Source organism: Schistocerca nitens, chromosome 2, assembly GCF_023898315.1.
Source record: "Schistocerca nitens isolate TAMUIC-IGC-003100 chromosome 2, iqSchNite1.1, whole genome shotgun sequence".
In the NCBI taxonomy this organism is placed as follows: Eukaryota; Metazoa; Arthropoda; class Insecta; order Orthoptera; family Acrididae; genus Schistocerca; species Schistocerca nitens.
The window spans coordinates 980999659-981021975 of record NC_064615.1 but is presented as its reverse complement, the minus strand read 5'-3'; the positions used below and the strand labels follow the sequence as shown (position 1 = coordinate 981021975).

At 45.3% G+C, this 22317-nt stretch overlaps 1 protein-coding gene and 1 pseudogene across 4 annotated transcripts in view; one reads left to right on the top strand and one right to left on the bottom strand.

Annotated features, from left to right (window-relative positions):
* Positions 1 to 22317, top strand: part of LOC126237311 (disks large 1 tumor suppressor protein) — a 963837-nt gene that overhangs the window by 537774 nt on the left and 403746 nt on the right. The window lies entirely within an intron of this gene.
* Positions 10012 to 10129, bottom strand: LOC126238021 (5S ribosomal RNA; annotated as a pseudogene).

Genomic DNA, 22317 nt, shown 5'->3' with positions numbered 1-22317 from the left:
GTAAATGTAAAAAAAAAAAAATACAAAAATCCAATTGTGTTTGGTTTCCTTGTCAAAGTAGCACACTAAACGTCCTAAATTATTTGTTGGATATTTTATGAATATATTACGAACTCTGTCTTCCCCTGCAGCGTTTTCCCATTGCAACTTCCTCAAGTACTATGACAGTTATCCTCTAAAGTCTTTAACACATGTCCTGCGACGCCGCCCTCCCTCCTAGACGGTGCATTCCATATATTTCTTTCCCAGGCGATCCTGAGATTACCTTAATCGGCCAGTTTTCAGCATCATTTTACAGAATGGCGCAGGGAACGGAAAATATTGAACATTAGTATTGTGGGCACTGTAGTGCCGACAGTTAGTAATCATGCAGCATTGGAGTGATGCGGAACATGCTATCGTTGTGACAGGGTTTTACAAGCAGGATTAAAAATCATAAGGTGGCTCATGCGCAAAGGGTATTTTGACAGCATTACCAGCTAGGACGTCATGGACGTGTATCCCAGATAACATTGCAGCTGTTAAATTTGCGTCGAGAGGAATCCTCGCCGCTCCATTCGACGACATGATGATGATGATGATGACTGGTTTGTGGGGCGCTCAACTGCGCGGTCATCAGCGCCCTTACAAAGTCCCAATTATTACACAGTAAAATTTGTTTTTACTCAGTCCGGTCTAGTCACAGTCACGAATGATGATGATGAAATGGTGAGGACAACACAAACACCCAGTCCCCGTTCGACAACATGCATCTGAGCTAGAGACTGAGCGACGAAGCGCACAAGTTCCACTCCGAGCGGTCTAATGACTGCCATGGACTGTGCGTCTGGTCCCGGCGGAGGTTCGAGTCCTCCCTTGGGCGTGTTTGTCCTTAGGATAATTTAGGTTAAGTAGTGTGTAAGCTTAGGGACTGATGACCTTAGTAGTTAAGTCCCTTAAGATTTCACACACATTTATTTTTCTTGTAAGTTCCACTCCTATAAGTCACAGATTGTGCAACAATTAAAACCACGAGACCATATGTCGTCTAGGGAGTTGCGAACGGGTATTGGTAAAATCAACGCGGACTCCAATTCCCGTAACAACATATAGATGTCAGATGAAGCCCACTTCCACCGCAACACATCCGTTAACAAACAGAATTTCCGTTACTGGTTACAGGAAAATCCTTAGAGTTTCACGATCGTCCATTACATAGCATCAGTGTTACAGTATGGTGTACAGTATGACGTCATGATGTCATTGCCCCCTTACCCTTAGAAACTTGAGGATGGCATTGCAATAACAGTAACACCCCACGGTCTGTTTCTAAGTAGAAACATTTTTTAACCGAAACTCGATTTCAACATGAAAAATATATAGTTTCAGCAGGACCGAGCCACGTCACATTGTTCGACAATCGACGGAAGCCTTCACCAATTGTTTGAAAAGTGCGTCTCGTAAAAGCAATGTGTACCTCACATGTTCCATGAATTAAAATAGACGATTGAAGACGAAATCACCGCCATTCTCCAGAGACATGCTACACCGAGCATTCGGGAGTTTCCATAACAGAATAGTAGAATGTGAACACCAGAACGAAGCAGATCTCTCCGATGTCATCTTTAAGAAGTAACAGACAGTTTGTGTCATTTTGTTAGGAAAACATTTATGGCATGCTGAATACAGGGTGGTCCCGAATTCATGGTACAAACTTTAATGGTAGGTACAGGACATTGTAACAAGGATTTATTGTATAGGAATGTATAGTCGCAGGTGACGCGGTGAGGCGCAAACAGGGGAAAGAGAAATGGAGTGATCGGTTGGTGTCACTGCCGGTAGAGGGCAGTAGATGAACATGATGTATCGCAGTAGGGACAAGCGCCATTCACAATTGTGCTGCCGTAGACGATGGGTGACTTTACGTATGCAGAAAAAGCAGACATGCATTACATGTACGGCCGTGCAAATGGTAACGCCAGAGCTGCGTTACGAATGTATCGCACGGCGTATCCTAATCGACGAATGCCGGATCATAGAATTTTTCAACGGTTACATCGTCAACTTTGTGAAACAGGTACGTTCGACGTCAACAGACATGACGCTGGTCGATTAAGAGCTGTACGCACTCCAAGACTGGAAGAACGCATCTTGAACATAGTGGCTGATAGACCCGAGTCAAGCACAAGAACTGTTGCGCGTGACGTACATGTGAGTCATCAGACTGTATGCAGAGTGTTAAATGAAAATCGCTTACACCCCTTCCATTTTCAAAAAGTACAAGCATTGAATCCGGCAGATTATCCTCTTCGCGTGAACTTCTGCCAGTGGTTGTTGCAGCAATGTGCGTTGCAGCCGGATTTCGTAGGTCATGTGCTATTTACAGATGAAGCGACATTTTCACGCGAGGGTGTCTTTAATGCGCACAATTCCCATGTGTGGGCAACAGATAATCCACATGCAACGCGTCCACATGCGTATCAACAACGTTTCGGTATTAATGTGTGGGCTGGTATTGTGAACGACTTTTTGATTGGGCCATACTTACTACCCACGCGACTCTGTGGCGAAAGCTATCGTATTTTTCTGCACGAAGTGTTACCAGAACTGCTGCAAGATGTTCCGCTCGCCATTCGTAACCGCATGTGGTTTCAGCACGATGGAGCGCCAGCACACTTCAGCACTGCTGTACGGAATTACCTGAATGCCACGTTTGGTGCTAGATGGATTGGGCGTGGTGGACCAGTCCCTTGGCCACCCCGATCTCCTGATTTCTCTTGCCTCGATTACTTTTTATGGGGACATCTTAAGAGCCTTGTTTATGAGACTCCAGTTAGATGAGGATCTCGTTGCTCGCATATCTGTAGCTGCTGCAGGTGTGCGTGAAATACCAGGCATCTTTGAACGTGTACGCCAATCGCTGCACCGACGCTGTCAAGCATGTATCGCTCATGGTGGACGCAATTTTGAACACTTACTGTAAACATGACACTTGTCAACAACGATTTCAATAAAATCTTTCGTTTTCCTTTCGGCCGTTATTTCCCCTGTTTACGCCTCACCGCGTCACCTGGGACTATACATTCCTATACAATATATCCTTGTTACAATGTCCTGCACCTACCATTAAAGTTTGTACCATGAATTCGGGACCACCCTGTATATACACTTCCGCCAATAGAATAATGTCTTTCCTTAGTTTATTCGTGCAAATAACGTTACTTCAGAATTTACAGTTTCCTTGTTCCATTCTGTACGTCACATGTCAGACGCTTCGACTGTCTTCTTTTCCAGTTTGTTACAATCATTGATTGTGTGTGCTTCAGATATACATTCTCAAAAATTGCTTCCTGAAATTAAAATCTATGTGTGATGACAGTAATCTTGTTTTGGCAAGGATTGCCCTATTTGCGTGTTCTGATCCACTTCTCACATCCGTGTTGTTTCGTCCATCATGCGTTATTTCCCTCCCGAGGTAGCAATATTTCTTTACTTTCGTCTACTGCGTGGTCCTCCATTTTGTCCTTCATTTTACAGCTAATCTCGTTTCTGCCAATCATCATTTCTTTCGTCTGTATTTGGATTATTCTCAGCCAATATTTTGCGCCCAGTAGATTATCATTCTATTCAAGAAATCCTATAATTCTTCGTGACTATCTCTGAGAATAGGAATGTCTTCCGCTGGCCTTGCTGATAACACCCGTTCGCCCTGTGTTTTTAATTCTTCTTCTGAATCTTTGTTGCATGTCATTCATTACTTCTTCAATGTACATGTCGAACACAGGGGAGTAAGGTTCAAATGGCTCTGAGTACTGTGAGACTTAACATCTGAGGTCATCAGTTCCCTAGAATTTGGAACTATTTAAACCCAACTAACCTAAGGACATCGCACACATCCGTGCCCGAGGCAGGATTCGAACCTGCGACCGTTGCAGTCGCGCGGTTCCGGACTGAAGCGCCTAGAACCGCCCGGCCACAGCGGCCGGCTCATGGGAGTAAGACTGCACCCCAGCCTTATAACGTGTTCACGTGAGCGCCTCTCTCTTGGCCTTCCATTTACATTGTTTACTCTTAGTTCTTATCCACATTGTATGTTTCGTCTTAAGCATTTCATTATAGCGTTTGTTGCTTATGGCAGATATGGGTAAATAATTTGCCTGCTTGACTTTATGTCATACCCGATGGATGTAGATGTTTAGTCCTTACTCCGACCGAATTTTCCCTTGATAAGTAGTTTCATGATAATCTCTGCCGCATATTGGCAGAAATGGAGAGTCGGGTTTCGAGCTTGATTTCGATCATTACCCTGTGGACCTATTTCTAGATCTTATTACAAACGTATTTTACCAAGGTAAATTTCTTTTTGCGCGTTTCATTGTAATACCTACCGCATATTGGGAGGAATTAATTGCGTTGGTTGTTTGACTCCGATCAATATGCGATGGAGGTAAGTGTCAAGGCCTTACTCCATACGGATTTTTCTCGTTAAGTGTCTTCTTGGGCGTTTCATTATAACGTCTGCTGTGTAGTGACAGAGATGGACAACTGGGTTGACTGCTTGACTTCGATCATCACGCAATGGAAATAAAGTAGATGTTCCAGGAGTGGGTATTATTTAAGAAATAACTGCAGTCGTCTATAGACAATTCAAAATTCAAGAGACCTCAGAAAGTTCGAATAATTAAGAGTTCGATTTAACGAAAATTTTGGCTGATCAAGAGGGAATCAAGAAATAATCGAAATACAGGTATCCGGTACAAGAAGAAAAAATAAGAAATCGGTGATCTTTTCCTGCTGCAGTGACCTCTAGTGAGCTTGGGCAAACACATTTTCCGTGTGGCCAGACTCGAAAATACGTAATCGTGTACTTCCGCTCTCAGGATGTATATGCGCAACGTCTCCTGAGACGACTTCCGTCTTCTGTAGCTACAGGTGGAATCGGCTGTGCTTCTTCTTCTGGTTTCCACAAACCGTTAAAAAGTACGAAATAATGAAATCTACATCAGAAGGATGGCGTCCGAGAGTGAAACGTTTTTACTTCTTTGAATGCATTTTTGCAACCTATTTATCTGCTGTATTACGATATTCACTTTCGATTAAACAAAGTTATGTGTCGATGTATTGAAAGAGGACACAACTGATGAAACATTTGAATTACGAAGTTTTAGATAGACTCTGACTTCGGGCTAAAGTGAGTTTGTGGGTTCGGTGTCACGCTAGTCAATCGATTTGTCGACTGTGCCAAAATACGCAGGATTTCTTCAATTTGTCTAGACAGGACGATTAGTTCGATTTATCGATGTTCGTAGTAGGAAGAGTCGATTGTATTTAAGGGTTCTCCAGAGCTAATATTTCTCAACAGCAAAAATTTGAAGGATGTTCGTAGTCCTGTTCCGTATGAGGAACAGCAAGTTTAACAATGACAATAAGAACTGTGTAGTTAATGCTAATTGTGTGGCTCGGTAGCTACTCAGGTAAATCTGAGAGTTCGAAAGGTCTGTGGTTCAGTCCTTAGTCGGTTCTGGCATCTTTCTTCTGTCATCACGTCTTTCACCTCTGGTTGTTACTTGTTAAAGTTAAAAATGCCCAGCTGGCCGTGGTTCGAAGTCCACGTAAAACTGCTGTCTCTCTTTAACTGGCAGAGTAATTCGAATTCGCAGGAGACACCCACTTCCAATTGGATTAGGCCTAAAAAAAATGGTTCAAATGGCTCTGAGCACTATGGGACTCAACTGCTGAGGTCATTAGTCCCCTAGAACTTAGAACTAGTTAAACCTAACTAACCTAAGGACATCACAAACATCCATGCCCGAGGCAGGATTCGAACCTGCGACCGTAGCGATCTTGCGGTTCCAGACTGCAGCGCCTTTAACCGCACGGCCACTTCGGCCGGCGGATTAGGCCTATTTAAAGGATGAAAGTAGTATTCAAACCAAACTTCACGTTGATGACAGTTTTGTTTTACTAGTCCAGCGAATATATGTGACAATCCAAAAGATGTGGGAAGAGACAGAAGGTAAAAAAATCGCTAGACACCTACTGTCCGTATCTCTAATTAAATAACTGTCTCACTGAAGCAGGAACAGTGTCGCCCTTTTTTTTTCAATCGTTTTTCTCTCGACGTTTGGACTGTCAGAGACACGCCAGAGCTCTCAGCAACACGCATTTCCACTCAGTGAACATTCTGCTGCTGACACGTGCGCATATAACATTAGGTAGCGCAACCGTCACTGACACGCACGTTGCGTAAGTTGCCGCCAACGGGTGCTGTTACGTATGTGGGCGACACGCTGGCGTTCTTTACTGAATACGTCGGGGAGAGGCATCGCCTCTCACTTGTTCGGTACCTGAAAGAGCCCGTACTTTTAGCCAAACTGCCTATTGGATTCTGTCTCGCGTTCTTCGGCCGACGTTCATCTAATGATTTTTCTGATGATTTTTCTGACGTTTCGCCAGCACGAGTGGCTGGCATTGTCAAAGCTTCACCCTCCATTGCCTTAACAATCCCGTACTTTTACATCACAAGCACACTAAAAGTACGAGCTTACCGAGGATCGAACCAGATTTGGCTCAACACGTCGCTCTTAACGGAATGAAATCGACAAATATAGATGCAATTTCGGGAATAACACAAGGAAGCGCGACTACTGTTATATTTTACAGTATCTGGGGTATCCCTCCTAAGAGTCGTCAGGCGCATTTTATCTGGTGTTTCGGTAGCTGTTTGCAATTTCGTGTTTGCTACGTGTAGCTGGAGTTAGACCAAATATTAGGTTAGTACACTACTGGCCATTAAAATTGGTACACCAAAAAGAAATGCAGATGATAAACGGGTATTCACTGAACAAATATATTATACTAGAACTGACATGTGATTACATTTTCACACAATTTGGGTGCATAGATCCTGAGAAATCAGTACCCAGATAGCAACCACCTCTGGCCGTAATAACGTCCTTGGTATGCCTCGGCATTGAGTCAAACAGAGCTAGGATGGCGTGTACAGGTACAGCTGCCCATGCAGCTTCAACACGATACCACAGTTCATCAAGAGTAGTGACTGGCGTATTATGACGAGCCAGTTGCTCGGCCACCATTGACCAGACGATTTCAGTTGATGCGAGATCTGGAGAATATGCTGGCCAGGGCAGCAGTCGAACATTTTCTGTATCCAGAAAGGCCCGTACAGGACCTGCAACATGCGGTCGTGCATTATCCTGTTGAAATGTACGGTTTCGCAGGCATCGAATGAAGGGTAGAGCCACGGGTCGTAACACTTCTGAAATGTAACTTCCACTGTTCAGAGTGCAGTCAGTGCGAACAAGAGGTGACCGAGACGTGTAACCAATGGCACCCCATACCATCACACCGGGTGATACGCCAGTATGGCGATGACGAATACACGCTTCCAATGTGCGTTCACTGCGATGTCGCCAAACACGGATGCGACCATCATGATGCTGTAAACAGAACCTGGATTCATCCGAAAAAAATGACGTTTTGCGATTCGTGCACCGAGGTTCTTCGTTGAGTACACTATCGCAGGCGCTCCTGTCTGTGATGCAGCGTCAAGGGTAACCGCAGCCATGGTCTCCGAGCTGATAGTCCATGCTGCTGTAAAGTCGTCGAACTGTACGTGCAGATGGTTGTTGTCTTGCAAACGTCCCAATCTGTTGACTCAGGGATCGAGACGTGGCTGCACGATCCGTTACAGCCGTGCGGATAAGGTGCCTGTCATCTCGACTGCTAGTGATACTAGGCGGTTGGGATCCAGCACGGCATTCCGTATTACCCTTCTGAACCCACCGATTCCATATTCTGCTAACAGTCATTGGATCTCAACCAGCGCGAGCAGCAATGCCGCGATACGATAAACCGCAATCGTGATAGGCTACAATCCAACCTTTATCAAAGGTGGAAACGTGATGGTACGCATGTCTCCTCCTTACACGAGGCATCACAACAACGTTTCACCAGGCAACGCCGGTCAATCGCTGTTTGTGTATGAGAAATCGGTTGGAAACTTTCCTGATGTCAGCACGTTGTAGGTGCCAACCTTGTGTGAATACTCTGAAAAGCTAATCATTTGCATATCACAGCATCTTCTTCCTGTCGGTTAAATTTCGCGTCTGTAGCACGTCATCTTCGTGTTTTACCAATTTTAATGGCCAGTAGTGTACATAAGTTTGTAGCGTTTTTGTTTTACACGTTGTAGTTCCGGTTGCTATCGGCTTATTTATCGCTTGTGACTTTTCATTTGTTGCTGCTTGAGCATACAAATTGTAATTTTTGTCATTCGGTAGTAGTTGGTTGGTTGGTTGGTTTTGGGGAAAGAGACCAAACAGCGAGGTCATCGGTCTCATCGGATTAGGGAAGGAAGACGGCCGTGCCCTTTCAGAGGAACCATCTCGGCATTTGCCTGGAGCGATTTAGGGAAATCACGGAAAACCTAAATCAGGATGGCCGGACGCGGGATTGAACCGTCGTCCTCCCGAATGCGAGTCCAGTGTGCTAACCACTGCGCCACCTCGCTCGGTCGGTAGTAGTGCGTACAGAGCTGTGGACGGTGGAAAATGGTGCCAAGTGAATCGAAACGTTTCCGACGTAGTCTTCTGTTTGAGTTCAGTAAGGGTATGGTTGCAGCGGAGGCAGCCAGAAACATTTGCGCCGCGTATGGGCATATTGCCATTGGACAGAGCACGGCAACAAAATGCTTTTCTAGTTTTTAGGAGGCTTATTTTGACGTTAGTGACTCTCCACGCCCAGGTAGATCTTCGGGGCTTGATGAAAATCGCTTAGACGTATTAATCCCTAATAATCCACGTCACTGTACTGGCAAATGTGATGAACTGTGATTATTCCACCACTGTGCGACATCTGTATGCAAGGGGTGACGTTCAAAAATCGGATGTATGGTTACCGCATGCTCTAATCCAAATCAAAAAAATCAGCGGGTGACCATACGTGCATCATAGCTTGCTCGTGAACAGTACCGACCATTCGTATCCTGTAGAGTTATTCGTGACGAGAAATAGTGTCCTCCCTATCTAACATAAGGAAAAGAAAGGAGTGGTTGAACCCAAACAAAATAGCAACTTCCCGTACAAAGAACTGCGCGCATCCACAAAGGTAATGTTATCTGGTGGAACAGCGCCTGTGTGATATTTATTGTCAACAACTGAGATATCTTTGCTGGCCGGAGTCGCCGTGCGGTTCTAGGCGCTACAGTCTGGAGCCGAGCGACCGCTACGGTCGCAGGTTCGAATCCTGCCTTGGGTATGGATGTGTGTGATGTCCTTAGGTTAGTTAGGTTTAATTAGTTCTAAGTTCTAGGCGACTGATGACCTCAGAAGTTAAGTGGCATAGTGCTCAGAGCCCCCCCCCCTTTTTTTTTTTTTAGGTAACGCCCGCCCGCATTCTGCTAGACTGACAAAATACAGTAGGCCTATACAGGAGTTGAGTTGGGAAGTCAGTCCGTGGCCACCTTATTCGCCTGATCTAGCGGCCTCAGATTTTCACATTTTCCTCTCTCTATAGAACAGCCTTCCAGGAACTTCTTTTCCGGATGAAAATGCGCTGCGAATGTGGTTCGACGTGTTCTTCGCCTCAAAACCACGCACTTCTACAGTCGCGGAATCGACATGTTACCCCAGCGTTGGCAGAGTGTTGTAAATAGTGAAAGAGAGTGTATTATTAATGACTAAAGTTTCTGTTACGTGTATTTGTTGTGTTTATGTAACTTACGGAAAAATGCTATGAACTTATGCACAAACTGAGTAAATGCTCCTCATCACGTTTGTCATGCGACGCCCTGTGCCGACGAAAAAAAGCACTCCGTCCTCAGGCCACCAAGTGGCCCATCGGGACCATCCGACCGCCGTGTCATCCTCAAAAGAGGATGCGGTTAGGAGGGGGTTGTGGTCAGCACACCGCTCTCCCGATCGTTATGATGGTTTTCTTTGACCGGAGTCGCTACTATTCGGTCGAGTAGCTCCTCAATTGTCATCACGAGGCTGAGTGCACCCCGAAGAATGGCACCAGCGCGTGGCGGCCCGGATGGTCACCCATCCAAGTACCGGCCACGCCTGACAGCGCTTAACTTCGGTGATCTGACGGGATCCGGTGTATCCACTGCGGCAAGGCCGTTGCCCTTGTCGACGGAAAGGGTCGGTTTATTTCCCATTACAAACAAAATTATTTTTAGAGAGGTATTTTACGTGCCCATCCGACAAAGCGATTCCAAATTTGTCTAGTAAGATATTGTTTTACTGGGACAATAAAACACGAAGAATAACCAGTATTTCAGCAGCCACTCAACAGCGCTGCTGTATGGCGCTAAAAGTCGGTGCGGGCGGCATGCTGTACTGGATACTCCTCGTGTTCTACTATACCGGTTTACATCTCAGTAAAACAAATGTCGCAGTAGAAAAATTCGAGACCTTTCTATCCAATTTGCACGTAATATTCCGGTTTCAAAATCATCTTGTTTGTAATGGGAAACAGACGGACACTTTCCGTTGACAGTGAGTGTCGCATGAATGACGTGATAGCTGTATTTGTGTGGGCTGGCTTCAACTAGAGATTGCAAAAACGAAATTGCAGAGATGACTGGGTGTTCTTGTGTCGTCTTCATCATCATCATTCATTCCCATTACGGTCGAAGGAAGGCAATGCCAAACCACCCGAAGGAAGGCAATGGCAAACCACCTCCACTAGGACCTTGCCTAGTACGGCGGTGCAGGTCTTCCTCATCGTTCCCTTACGCTCTGTCAATGAGTATGGGACTTCATCATCATCATCTATGAGAACGTAGCGATCTAACACCAGAAGACTACAGCGAACTGCAGGAAGACCTTCAAAAAATCGATGATTGGTGCAGGCTTTGGCAGTTGACCCTGAACGTAAGTAAATGTAGCGCATTGAGCATAAATAGACGAAAAAATCCACTGATGTGCGATTGAAATCAACTATTGTACGATTACACTATCATTGACAACTCTCTGAAAAGAGTAACTACCGGAAAATACCTAGGGGCAACCATTAAAAGTGACTTAAAGTGGAATGAGTACATGAAACTTAACAGCAGGAAAAGCAGATGGCAGACTGAGATTCACAGGAAGACTCTTAAGGATGTTTAATTGATCCACGAAAAAAGTGACTTAACAAAACATTGCTGATTTTTGAGTATTGCTTATCAGGTTGAGGTAACAAAAGAGATAGATAAGATTCGATGCAGGGCGGCGCGCTTCGTCATGGTCTCGTGTACTGCTCGGGATAGCATTACGACGATGCACAACAAGCTCCAATGGCAGACGCTACTAGAGAGGCGTTGTGCATCACGGAGAGCTTCACTATTGAAATTCCAAGAGTGGGCCTTCCGGGGATAGTCGGGCAAAATATTACTTTCTCCCACATGCGACGCGCGAAATGACCGCATAGAGAATGTCCGTGAAATTAGAACTCAAGCGCCATGCGCGAATGGATCATATGGGGCTGCGGGAGGGGGGATATAGTCGTACGAGACGTATCCTTCAACGCACATCCTAAGGTGGCCTCCGGGGTTATACATGTACGAGGGGAGTTCAATAAGTAATGCAAAACATTTTTACTCTCGGTTGAAAAATGTGAAATTTGTTGTGGGACAGCGTGGAATATTCCCGCTTCAGCACCTATAGTTTGATGAAGTTCCGATAGATGATGGCGCCATACCGTAGCCTTCAAAATGGCGTCTGTAACGGAGATGAGTTCCAAGCAGAGAACTGTCATTGAGTTTCCTTTGGCGGAAAACCAGAGCATCGCAGATATTCATAGGCGCTTGCAGAAGTCTACGGAGACCTGGCAGTGAACAAAAGCACGATGAGTCGTTGGGCGAGTCGTATGTCATCATCGCACTGAGTTCGCTCAAATCTGTCAGATCTCCCGTGCGTCGTCCGACCGCACACGGCTATGTGGTGCCCACAGGAAACTGAAGAAACGACGTGAGCATGTTCGTCGCCACAAAAATGCAAACGAACTTCTTCACCGTAACAACGCAAGGCCTCATCCAAGCCTGCGCACACGAGAGGATCTCACAAAACTTCACTGGAGCGTTGTCCCTCATCCAGCCCGGGTCTCGCACCTTCGGACTTCCATGTGTTCGGCCTGATGAAGAGTGCACTTTGCGGAAAGCGTACGTGGATGATGGGGAGGTTATTGATGCAGCAGGATGCAGGCTTCGACGTCGACCAGTCGAGTGGTACCACGCGGGCATACAGGCCTTCCCAGTAAGATGGCGTAATGCCGACGCATTGAACGGAGATTATGTTGAAAAACAGGGTTTTGTAGCCAGAAGAGTGGGTAACAATGTGGTATGTTGCAAACGCAAATGAAAGCAACCTGCTTTCAGAAAAAAAAATATGTTGCATTACTTATTGAACGCCCATGTAGATATGAAAAAAAAAAAACGTGTAGGGGCCGTTTATGAACCGTATGTGTAGAACAGCATGCTCTTCATCGTTTGGTATGGCGCTCATCATACCTGACATTATTTATTGATGACGATGCTGCCTAAGAGGAAATGTCATCGTTCTCATAACCTGGACAGAATTTCTATTCCGTGCAATGAATGGGCATCTTGATTGGTATGAGTGGTGATGAGTGCCGACGGGTGGAAGAAAGATTTCTGTATTGTTCAAATACAGTATTAATGACATACTGTTTCATTAAGTCACATCGGTAAAATACACAAATACGAAATGCGACGAGCAGATGTCAGCTGTAGGGAAGGTGACTGGACGACTAAAGTTTATTGATAGAGTGCTAGGAACATAACAGCGCACATGCAGTGGAGACCGCAGAGAGAACGTTTGTGCGATCTTGTGTTTGGGAACCCCAGAAGATTTCATAAAGGAAGACATCGAAGCAATATAGAGACGTGCTGCTACATTTATTAACGGTCGATCAATACGAGAGTGCTACGGAAATGCTCTGCAGTTATAGATGGGAATCACTGGAGCCGAGAATGCAATCTTTTCGCGAATCGCTATTAAGAAATTTAGGATCTCAGTCAACCTATTACTATATGGACGCAGACGTGCTGGCGTGAGTCTCGCGGGAGAATAGTGCGGGAAGCTGTCACAGGCGACGCAAGCGAAGCATTGTATGGGCAGAATCATTGGCCGAGGTATTTACCTGTCGGCAACGATAAGCCACGGCCGTTGTTCTTGCTCTGATGTCAGCTACCTGGGACCTGGCCTTCGCCTGGTACATGCTCTGTTGCGCATGCTTGGTTGTTATGTTCAGTCTCTCGGCGCTAGTCGCATTCTGTGTTTATCGCCGTGCTCTTCTCTTCACGGTTGTCACGCTCTCTGTCCCTCCATAGCTCGTGTTTCGTTCCCTCCTCAGTGCTTCGCCTCCCCGACAATGACGGTTCGGGGCGTTATCACGCCCTGTGCAGATGTAAACAGAAAGTTCAGAGAATCAGCAATTGCGAAAACCTGCAGAATAATTGTACTATCTCGAACGTTCATCTCGCGGAAGGATCGCAAGGACAAAATAAGGGTGGCTAGCCCTCGCACAGAGGCCTAGGAGCTATAGTTTTCCTCTCGCTCTATTTGCGAGCGGAACAGGCAAGGAAATTAAAGGTAAAACCCTTTAGGTTGTCAGATCACGTCATGTTCTTCTTCAATTTCTTCTTACATTGTCGACATTTCGATCCCTCTACTGGGAACAACTGGTGAAATGAAATGATCGTATGGGACTGATGACCCAGAGTCCCTAGGTGAGGAAGTTGGGTTGTCGAGTTGCAAGTATTTTTAGCTGACGCCACATTCGGCGACTTGCGTATCAATGCTAATGAAATGATGACGAGGACAACCCAACACCCAATCCCCGAGCGGAGAAAATCTCCGGCCCGACAGGTAATCGAACCCAAGCACGCTGCGTGGCAGACGCGCTGACCACTCAGCAAAGGGGGGCGGACAGTCAACTAGTGATTACAGTTTGGTGAACACTGTGTATGGGTTCTTCTGTTGTAGTGAAAGATTGAGGTTAATTGAAAGAATTTCAACTTTCAGTTACAGAGCGTATCACAAAATTTTAAAAGTTTCTCTCGGATGAACCTGCTCTATTGGGCATAACAAAAAATTCCCCTATTAATATTAATATTCCAACACAATATTCATAACTGGGGCCCTGGCTCTAGTAGCTGACTGCGTATGAAAAGTTGAACTCACTGCTACAAACAAGGTCAGTCGTTCCGAGCGTGAGTCAATGAAGCAAAGATAGTCAGACACACAAATAAGAATAAACATAGAGCCTAACTTCACCCAGAAATCTAATACATAAAATATGAATACTTGTTTGTGTGTCATCTTTGCTTTTCTATACCATTCGTTCGATTACGATGAAACATTGAAACTTTGGTGCGTAGTTGTACTCCGGACCACGAAGTTGTCTGCCCATAGGGGTAGAGGTAAAAAGAGGGTTGCACAGAGGCTTCATTCCGGAATGTCTAGAGCAATTTCAGTCAAATTTTGTGTATATAGATGACTCAATGTTTGTATAAAAATATTGTGGGGGTCGGCGTGGGGAACGAGAAGACATAATACTTTTAAAAAAAATATTCGATAATGACCGATATTAGTGTCAGATCCATAGTTCTCGGGTCACAAGGCTTACGGGTGACGATCATGTTGACGTTTCACCCCTATAGTCAGGGTTAAGACAGGGTGCATATCTCTGTAAAAACTGAAGGAATTTGTACCAAAATTGGCACTCGTATCTCTTGCCATCTGGAAACATTTACTATGACAGTAAGGCACCACTAGTAATCCTATAGTTTAAGGTGGACGTGGAAGAGCGTGACATATAAGCATAAGTCAACAACTTCTGGAGCAACTTCAGCCATTGATAGATTTCAACATAGATAATGTTGGGGGGAGAGCAAACACACAGAAAATGCAACAGGTCTACTAAAGAGACTGCATACACCATACTTGTGCGCCCTTTTCAGGAATATTACTATGCGGTGTGGGATCCGCATCAGATAAGACTGACGCAGAAGTTCAAAGAAGGGTAGCACGTTTTAAATTATCACGAAGTAGGCGAGAGTGTGCCACAGATATGATACGCGAATTGGGGTTGCATTCATTAAAACAAAGGCGTTTTTCGTTGCGGTAGGATCTTCTCATGAAATTTCAATCGCCAATTTTGCCCTCAGAGTGTGAAAATATTTTATTGGCACCCACCTACATAGGGAAGGATGATCACCAGAATAAAGTGCGAGAAATCAGAACTCGCACGGAAAAATTTCAAGTGTTCGTTTTTCCCGCGCGCTGTTCGAGAGTGGAACGGTAGAGAAATATCTTGAAGGTGGGTCGAAGAACCCTTTGCCAGGCACGTAATTGTGAATTGCAGAGTAGTGGTGCAGATATAGATGTAGAACAACATTTGATTTGTATGTGACTAATTATTTGTGTAAAAATGCTGTAGGAGTAAGAGAGTTCTACTACTGTTAGGGATGTTAGTGACGATGAGAAGTGATCTGCAGAAACGTCCGATAGCGACCTGTTGATACTGACTTGGAATGCTGTAAAAGTATGAAGCGCAATCTCTTATTTGCTTTGTTCAGTGCACCTACCACATCGTGACAATGAGCACTGCAGCGAGCCAATAATTTTGCCAGCGGGGCCTAAGATCGTACCACGCGGCTCAACACCGCAGACACATTTAACGTCCTTTCTGGAGTCGCAGGATGTTCAGAGCTGAGTATCAAGCAGTTTCCAGCGACATTCCTTTCTCTCGAAGCTGGTGGCACAGTTACAAGTATCCTCAGAATTCAAATGAAACAGCAGGGCAAAATGCATAAATTTGTGAAATATATGTGATACGGTACGCGGGCGAAGCCGTATGCAAACAGCTATTTATGAATAAAAAGAAAGTTTACAAATGGTTCAAATGGCTCTGAGCACTATGCGACTTAACTTCCGAGGTCATCAGTCGCCTAGAACTTAGAACTAATTAAACCTAACTAACATAAGGACATCACACACGTCCATGCCCGAGGCAGTATCCGAATCTGCGACTTGAGCGGTCGCTCGGCGAAAGTTTACACTCCATAATTAATTGATAATAAGGAACAACGCAATCACTTATTTCTCCAAGCAAAATTGAAAGATCGACATTTGAAGTAAACCATCGCTATGTTTTACCAAAAATGAGTCAACACTAACTTCAGCAATCTTGTCCTGGCGCTAATAAGATGCGCGACAGTTGGAAACGAACCCAAGTCCGGGACTGACGGGTATCAATAGTCGTTATCTTCGAGTTGTGGGTGGTTTTTTTTTCCTCTCCAACAGCAGCGAGTTGAAGTCTCTGTGCTGTTGCCCGTTGTCCTCTGTCTTCACCTCCCTTGCATCCGTCATCCAGGTAGCCCTACAGTAAGTACTTCCTTCTCAGGAGCTCGAAACTGGGTGGCGCATCGGAACTCTCAGTCTACGAGAATATGTAACAGATTTTGACACAAACATTAATAGAAGATTTCCTTCTCACTTGTTGCTTTTCTCCCATCACTTAGGAAACGTTTGCAATACATTGCCCTAGGTCTGCAATTTGAATTAATATTTCAAGGGGTGAGGGGGATAAAATCAACGGATGTAACTGATCCGTTACAACTGTAACAGACCACATTCGTGTCCACTTATTAAAGGAAGTTTTCTTGCGCTAGTTCTGAAGAAATGAGGTTTTCGTGTATACTTTTTTCGACTATTATTGGTGGGCCATCACAATTGGATAGGAACCTAAAGAGGGAGAGAACGATAGGGTGAATTTTATCAAAATACACTACTGGCCATTAAAATTGCTACACCACGAAGATGATGTGCTACAGACGCGAAATTTAACCGACAGGAAGAAGATGCTGTGATACGCAAATGCTTAGCCTTTCAGAGCATTCACAAAAGGTTGGCGCCGGTAGTGACACCTACAACGTGCAGACATGAGGAAAGTTTCCAGCCGATTTCTCATACACAAACAGCGGTTGACCGGCGTTGCCTAGTGAAACGTTGTTGTGAAGCCTCGTGTAAGGAGGAGAAATGCGTACCATCACCTTCCCGACTTTGATAAAGGTCGGATTGTAGCCTATCGAGATTGCGGTTTATCGTATCGCAACATTGCTGCTCGCGTTGGTCGAGATACAATGACTGTTAGCAGAATATGGAATCGGTGGGTTCAGGAGGGTAATATGGAACGCCGTGCTGGATCGCAATGGCCTCGTATCACTAGCAGTCGAGATGACAGGCATCTTATCCGCATGGCTGTAACGGATCGTGCAGCCACGTCTCGATCCCTGAGTCAACAGGTTGGGACGTTTGCAAGACAACAACCATCTGCACGAACAGTTCGACTACGTTTGCAGCAGCATGGACTATCAGCTCGGAGACCGTGATGCGGTTACCCTTGACGCTGCATCACAGACAGGAGCGCCTGCGATGGTGTACTCAACGACGAACATGGGTGCACAAATGACAAAACGTCATTTTTTCGGAAGAATCCCGGTTCTGTTTACAGCGTCATGATGGTCGCATCCGTGTTTTGTTTACAGCGTCATGATGGTCGCATCCTTGTTTGGCGACATCGCGGTGAACGCACATTGGAAGCGTGTATTCGTCATCGCCATACTGGAGTATCACCCGGCGTGATGGTATGTGGTGCCATTGGTTACACGTCTCGGTCACCTCTTGTTCGCATTGACGGCACTTTGAACAGTGGACGTTACATTTCAGATGTGTTACGACCCGTGGCTCTACCCTTCATTCGATCCCTGCGAAACCCTACATTTCAGCAGGATAATGCACGACCGCATGTTGCAGGTCCTGTACGGGCCTTTCTGGATACAGGAAATATTCGACTGCTGCCCTGGCCAGCAGATTCTCCAGATCTCTCACCAATTGAAAACGTCTGGTCAATGGTGGCCCAGCAACTGGCTCGTCACAATACGCCAGTCACTACTCTTGGTGAACTGTGGTATCGTGTTGAAGCTACATGGGCAGCTTTACCGGTACATGCCATCCAAGCTCTGTTTGACTCAATGCCCAGGCGTATGAAGGCCGTTATTACGGTCAGAGGTGGTTGTTCTGGGTACTGATTTCTCAGGATCTATGCACTCAAATTGCATGAAAATATAATCACATGTCAGTTCTAGTACAATATATTTGTCCAATGAATACCCGTTTTTCATCTGCATTTCTTCTTGGTGTAGCAATTGGAATGGCCAGTAGTGTATTGTTGTCGATTAGCAGAGGCTTCCTGGTAGTTGTTTGCATTTCTAACACACCGTGGCTGAGTACTTAGTCCCTTATGGCGGGAAGCCAGGAATCTGGAAGCCTATTGCGTCTTTTGACATTACGTCTGGCCTTAGAAATCTCAACCGCTTCTCGGAGTTTCGTTCTATAAATGTTGAATTCCTTTGCTAGCGCTCGTTTGTTATTGAATTCTGCAAGGTGATTCTCACTAACGTTTAATAACGTCCGAAGCGACGTAGATGACGCAGAGACAAGTAATGTAATACAAGATACATGGGGTTGCAAAACTGGTTGACAAATGTTGAACATTTGACGTCGCCAGATGTATGTCGTCGCACGTGCAGCGGTTGTGTCTATCGGACTGTTGCACCTGATAATCCCAATCCAATGAAGTATTCATGTCAGTGTTGCTCCGCGCCTACATGTAGCACTTTGGGGAGTGTCGTCAGGGTTCGAGTTACGACTCTGGCAGGCAGTATTTTTTTCCTGTTGTTAGAGAATTTTGTGTTTACATTGAAGTACTAATTTACTAATTTATTTACCGGTCTCGACATCTCCGGTGGTTTATTGCAAAGTACAGTACAAAAAAAAAAAAAAAAAAAAAAAAAAAACCAACCATATCGCGCCACAGGTAAATCAATATGAGGTTTCGAAATAAATTATTACTAGTAAATACCCACATTTTCTTTGCTACATAATGCCCGTAAACAGAATGAGAAGGGGAAAATAAATAAACATAGCATAAGAACCTATTTTGCTTGGCTACAGCGAGGACAATAATTTTGTAACTTCTATATTTACAACAGCTCACATTTACAAAAGGTGTTCTAAGTTTGCACCGCCTGCTTGAATGAAAGTATTGCATCGCTCAATAATCCCTTCACGCAGGCGCTCGAAAACATCCTACGTATTTTGGATGTGACGTCAAACGTTCAACATTTATCATCCATTTTTGGGGTATTTCCCAAGATTTGAGGCACAATGTTTCATATTATATTACTTGACTCAGCGTCGTCTACGTCGCTAAGGGTTTTTTAAACGTTAATAAGAATCATCCTGTCTGTATATCTTAACTGCAGTTCTCCTGGTATTCCACCGAGCGAGGTGGTGAGGTGGTTAGCACATTGGACTCGCATTCGGGAGGACGACGGTTCAAACCGCATCCGGCCATCCAGGTTTAGGGTTCCCATGATTTGCTTAAATCGCTTCAGCCAAATGCCGGGATGGTTCCTTTGAAATGCCACGGCCGATTTCCTTCCCTATCATTGACACACTCTGAGGTTGTGCTCCGTCTCCAGTGACCTCGATGTCGACGGGACGTTAAACCCAATCTTCCTTTCCTTCTTCCTTTTCGGGTACCGCAGATTTCGTTTTAGACACGTGTGGCATTCGGGCTCTTTAATAAGTTCTTTTACTGTCCTTCCAATTTCACCTGCATACACTCCGCCACACTCAAAAGTCACCTCATAGACTCCCACAGCGTGGAGCCGAACATGTGCGTCCGTTTTGCTTCGGAAACAGTCTTTTTAATTTGCGTTGAGAGAAAAATACTTTTTTTGATGCTAAACGGAGGCATCTGCTCGCCTCCACACTGCAAGAACCCATGAAGTGGCATGTGGCTGTGCAAACGTGTGCATAGGGAAAACTAGAAGGATTTTACCTTCAGTGACAACAGCTAGGAAAGCCTGCACAATTGCAGGAAACGGAACGACGAGCAATGACTGGCGGATGGTGCTTGTAGATGTAACATGAAAGTAAAATAAAAACGTGACGCTGTGTAGAAGTGTTGGCTTAGAGATCCGGACGGGTGGTCCAGTCGCAAAATTAGAACAGGCGCCTTCTGTACTCGATCACAATGGCGCCGTTCCTTCGCGACTTATAGTGTACAGTCATTTAACTATGATATGCGGATGTAAAATTCGCGATTGTGTTGATGACAGCGGAACGAGGGAAAGATTGAAACCCGGTCGTCGAGCATGACCGACCCATCTCAGCTGATTCGAATCTGCCATTGATTCCTTAACTGAATGGTGGGTTAAATCGCAGGATTATGTGATATTCTTCTCAGGTTTGCAGGAAGATCTTCAAGTCGACACAATATTTCGACGGTCGGCTGGTCCTTATTTTCAGTTCAGACGCAGCTGTTGCTGAGTCGTGTCGACCAAACGTCACGCTAGAGTTGGCGACTCCAAATGGGCCAGTAGAGAGTAATATGTCGTGAGTGCTGCCTCAGCTATAAACGATACGAACAGCACCGCCGGTGGTGAATGGTAACAAAAACGAGGTTTCGCTGACGTAACTAACTGTCACAATCCTCTGCCGATTGTGTTAAACAACGTCGTGTGTTTTAATTCAAGTCAGCGCAGGTTTGCACGACTTGCTCAGAGAACAACGCTTGTCCCTACTGAAAAGATTATCACCCAGCCTAATTTTAATGAATTCCTCTATGACACAACCCTTTGAAATTAAGTAAGACGATTAAACAAGATCCTCTAAGCGTCAGCACATGTCTCTCATATCGTATCATACGAGGACCGTTCGGAAAACGTGATCCTATCGGTCGCTAAATGGAGACCACATTGAAATTAAAAAATGTTTTATTTGCAACAGTTAGCTAAAAATTCCAGCTACTTCTCTACGTAGACATTTTTCGTTACCTTAAACCAACTTTCCAATTCCCTCGTCATAGAAGTCCGCTGCCTTTGATTTCCGCTGATTGTCTGCGCTGGTCCACTGTGCCAAAATGTTTATCATAGCAAGCGGTTCATGTGAGCAGAGATGAAACTCAGGGGGAGTCAATTACGGGCTGTATTGTAGATGACCAAACAATTCTCATCGAAAACGCTGCAGGAGTATCTTCACTGCCCTTCCATCGTGTGACCGAAAATTGTCCTGAGGGAGGACACGCATGACAGTTATATTACGTGGGCTGCATGACATCAGGCGAAATCTGTCACCAGGTCCTCATACTTGGCGCGGAGGACTCTCGGTCTAGGCATCTTTACATGTTCACTGTGCGCTCTAAACTGAAAAGGGCCACGTGACACTATCGCCGGGCATACTTGAGACACTGCCCAACAGGTCAGTGCAAAGCTTCAGCGGATTTTCACTGTGGTTTCCATTTCGCACCCTGTCTGACCTTACTTTCCGAATAGCCCTTGGTATTATTTAACGATACTCTCATGATAGAAAAACGATGTGCCCGCTAATAAACCAGACGCCGCACGCTGTAGACTCAACTCAGCCATCCACGAATTTATCATCAAGTTTTACTCGTGAGAATTTAACACTACCAGAGCTGTTGTATCTGCATGGCTTCATGTTTTACGCACCTGATGGATGGAAACCTGTGTGTAAAATATTACGACGTAAGGTTGATGTACACTCATGCTCATAAATTAAGGATAATTGCAGAATGTGGTGCCACACAGCGTGGCATTACGCAAAACTGGCGCTAATAGCGCAGGCACATAGGGAACACACACGACACAAATCTGTAAGTCCACAGTATTGGTGGTAAGTTGAGAAAACCGTCCCGAAAAACGTGTACTACAAAACGCCACTGTTTTCTGCGCATGTACCCCGACATCAGTATGGGATATGATCACCATGCACACATACACAGGCCGCACAACGGGTTGGCATACTCTGGATCAGGTGGTCGAGCAGCTGCTGGGGTATAGCCTCCCACTCTTGCACCAGTGCCTGTCGGAGCTCCTGAAGTGTCCTGGGGGTTTGAAGACGTGGAGCGATACGTCGACCGAGAACATCCCAGACGTGCTCGATGGGATTCAGGTCTGGAGAACAGGCAGGCCACTCAATTCGCCTGATATCTTCTGTTTCAAGGTACTCCTCCACGATGGCAGCTCTGTGGGGCCGTGCGTTATCATCCATCAGGAGGAAAGTGGGATCCACTGCACCCCTGAAAAGGCGGACATACTGGTGCAAAATGACGTCCCGATACACCTGACCTGTTACAGTTCCTCTGTCAAAGAAATGCAGGGTTGTACGTGCACCAATCGTAATCCCACCCCACACAATCAAACCACGACCTCCA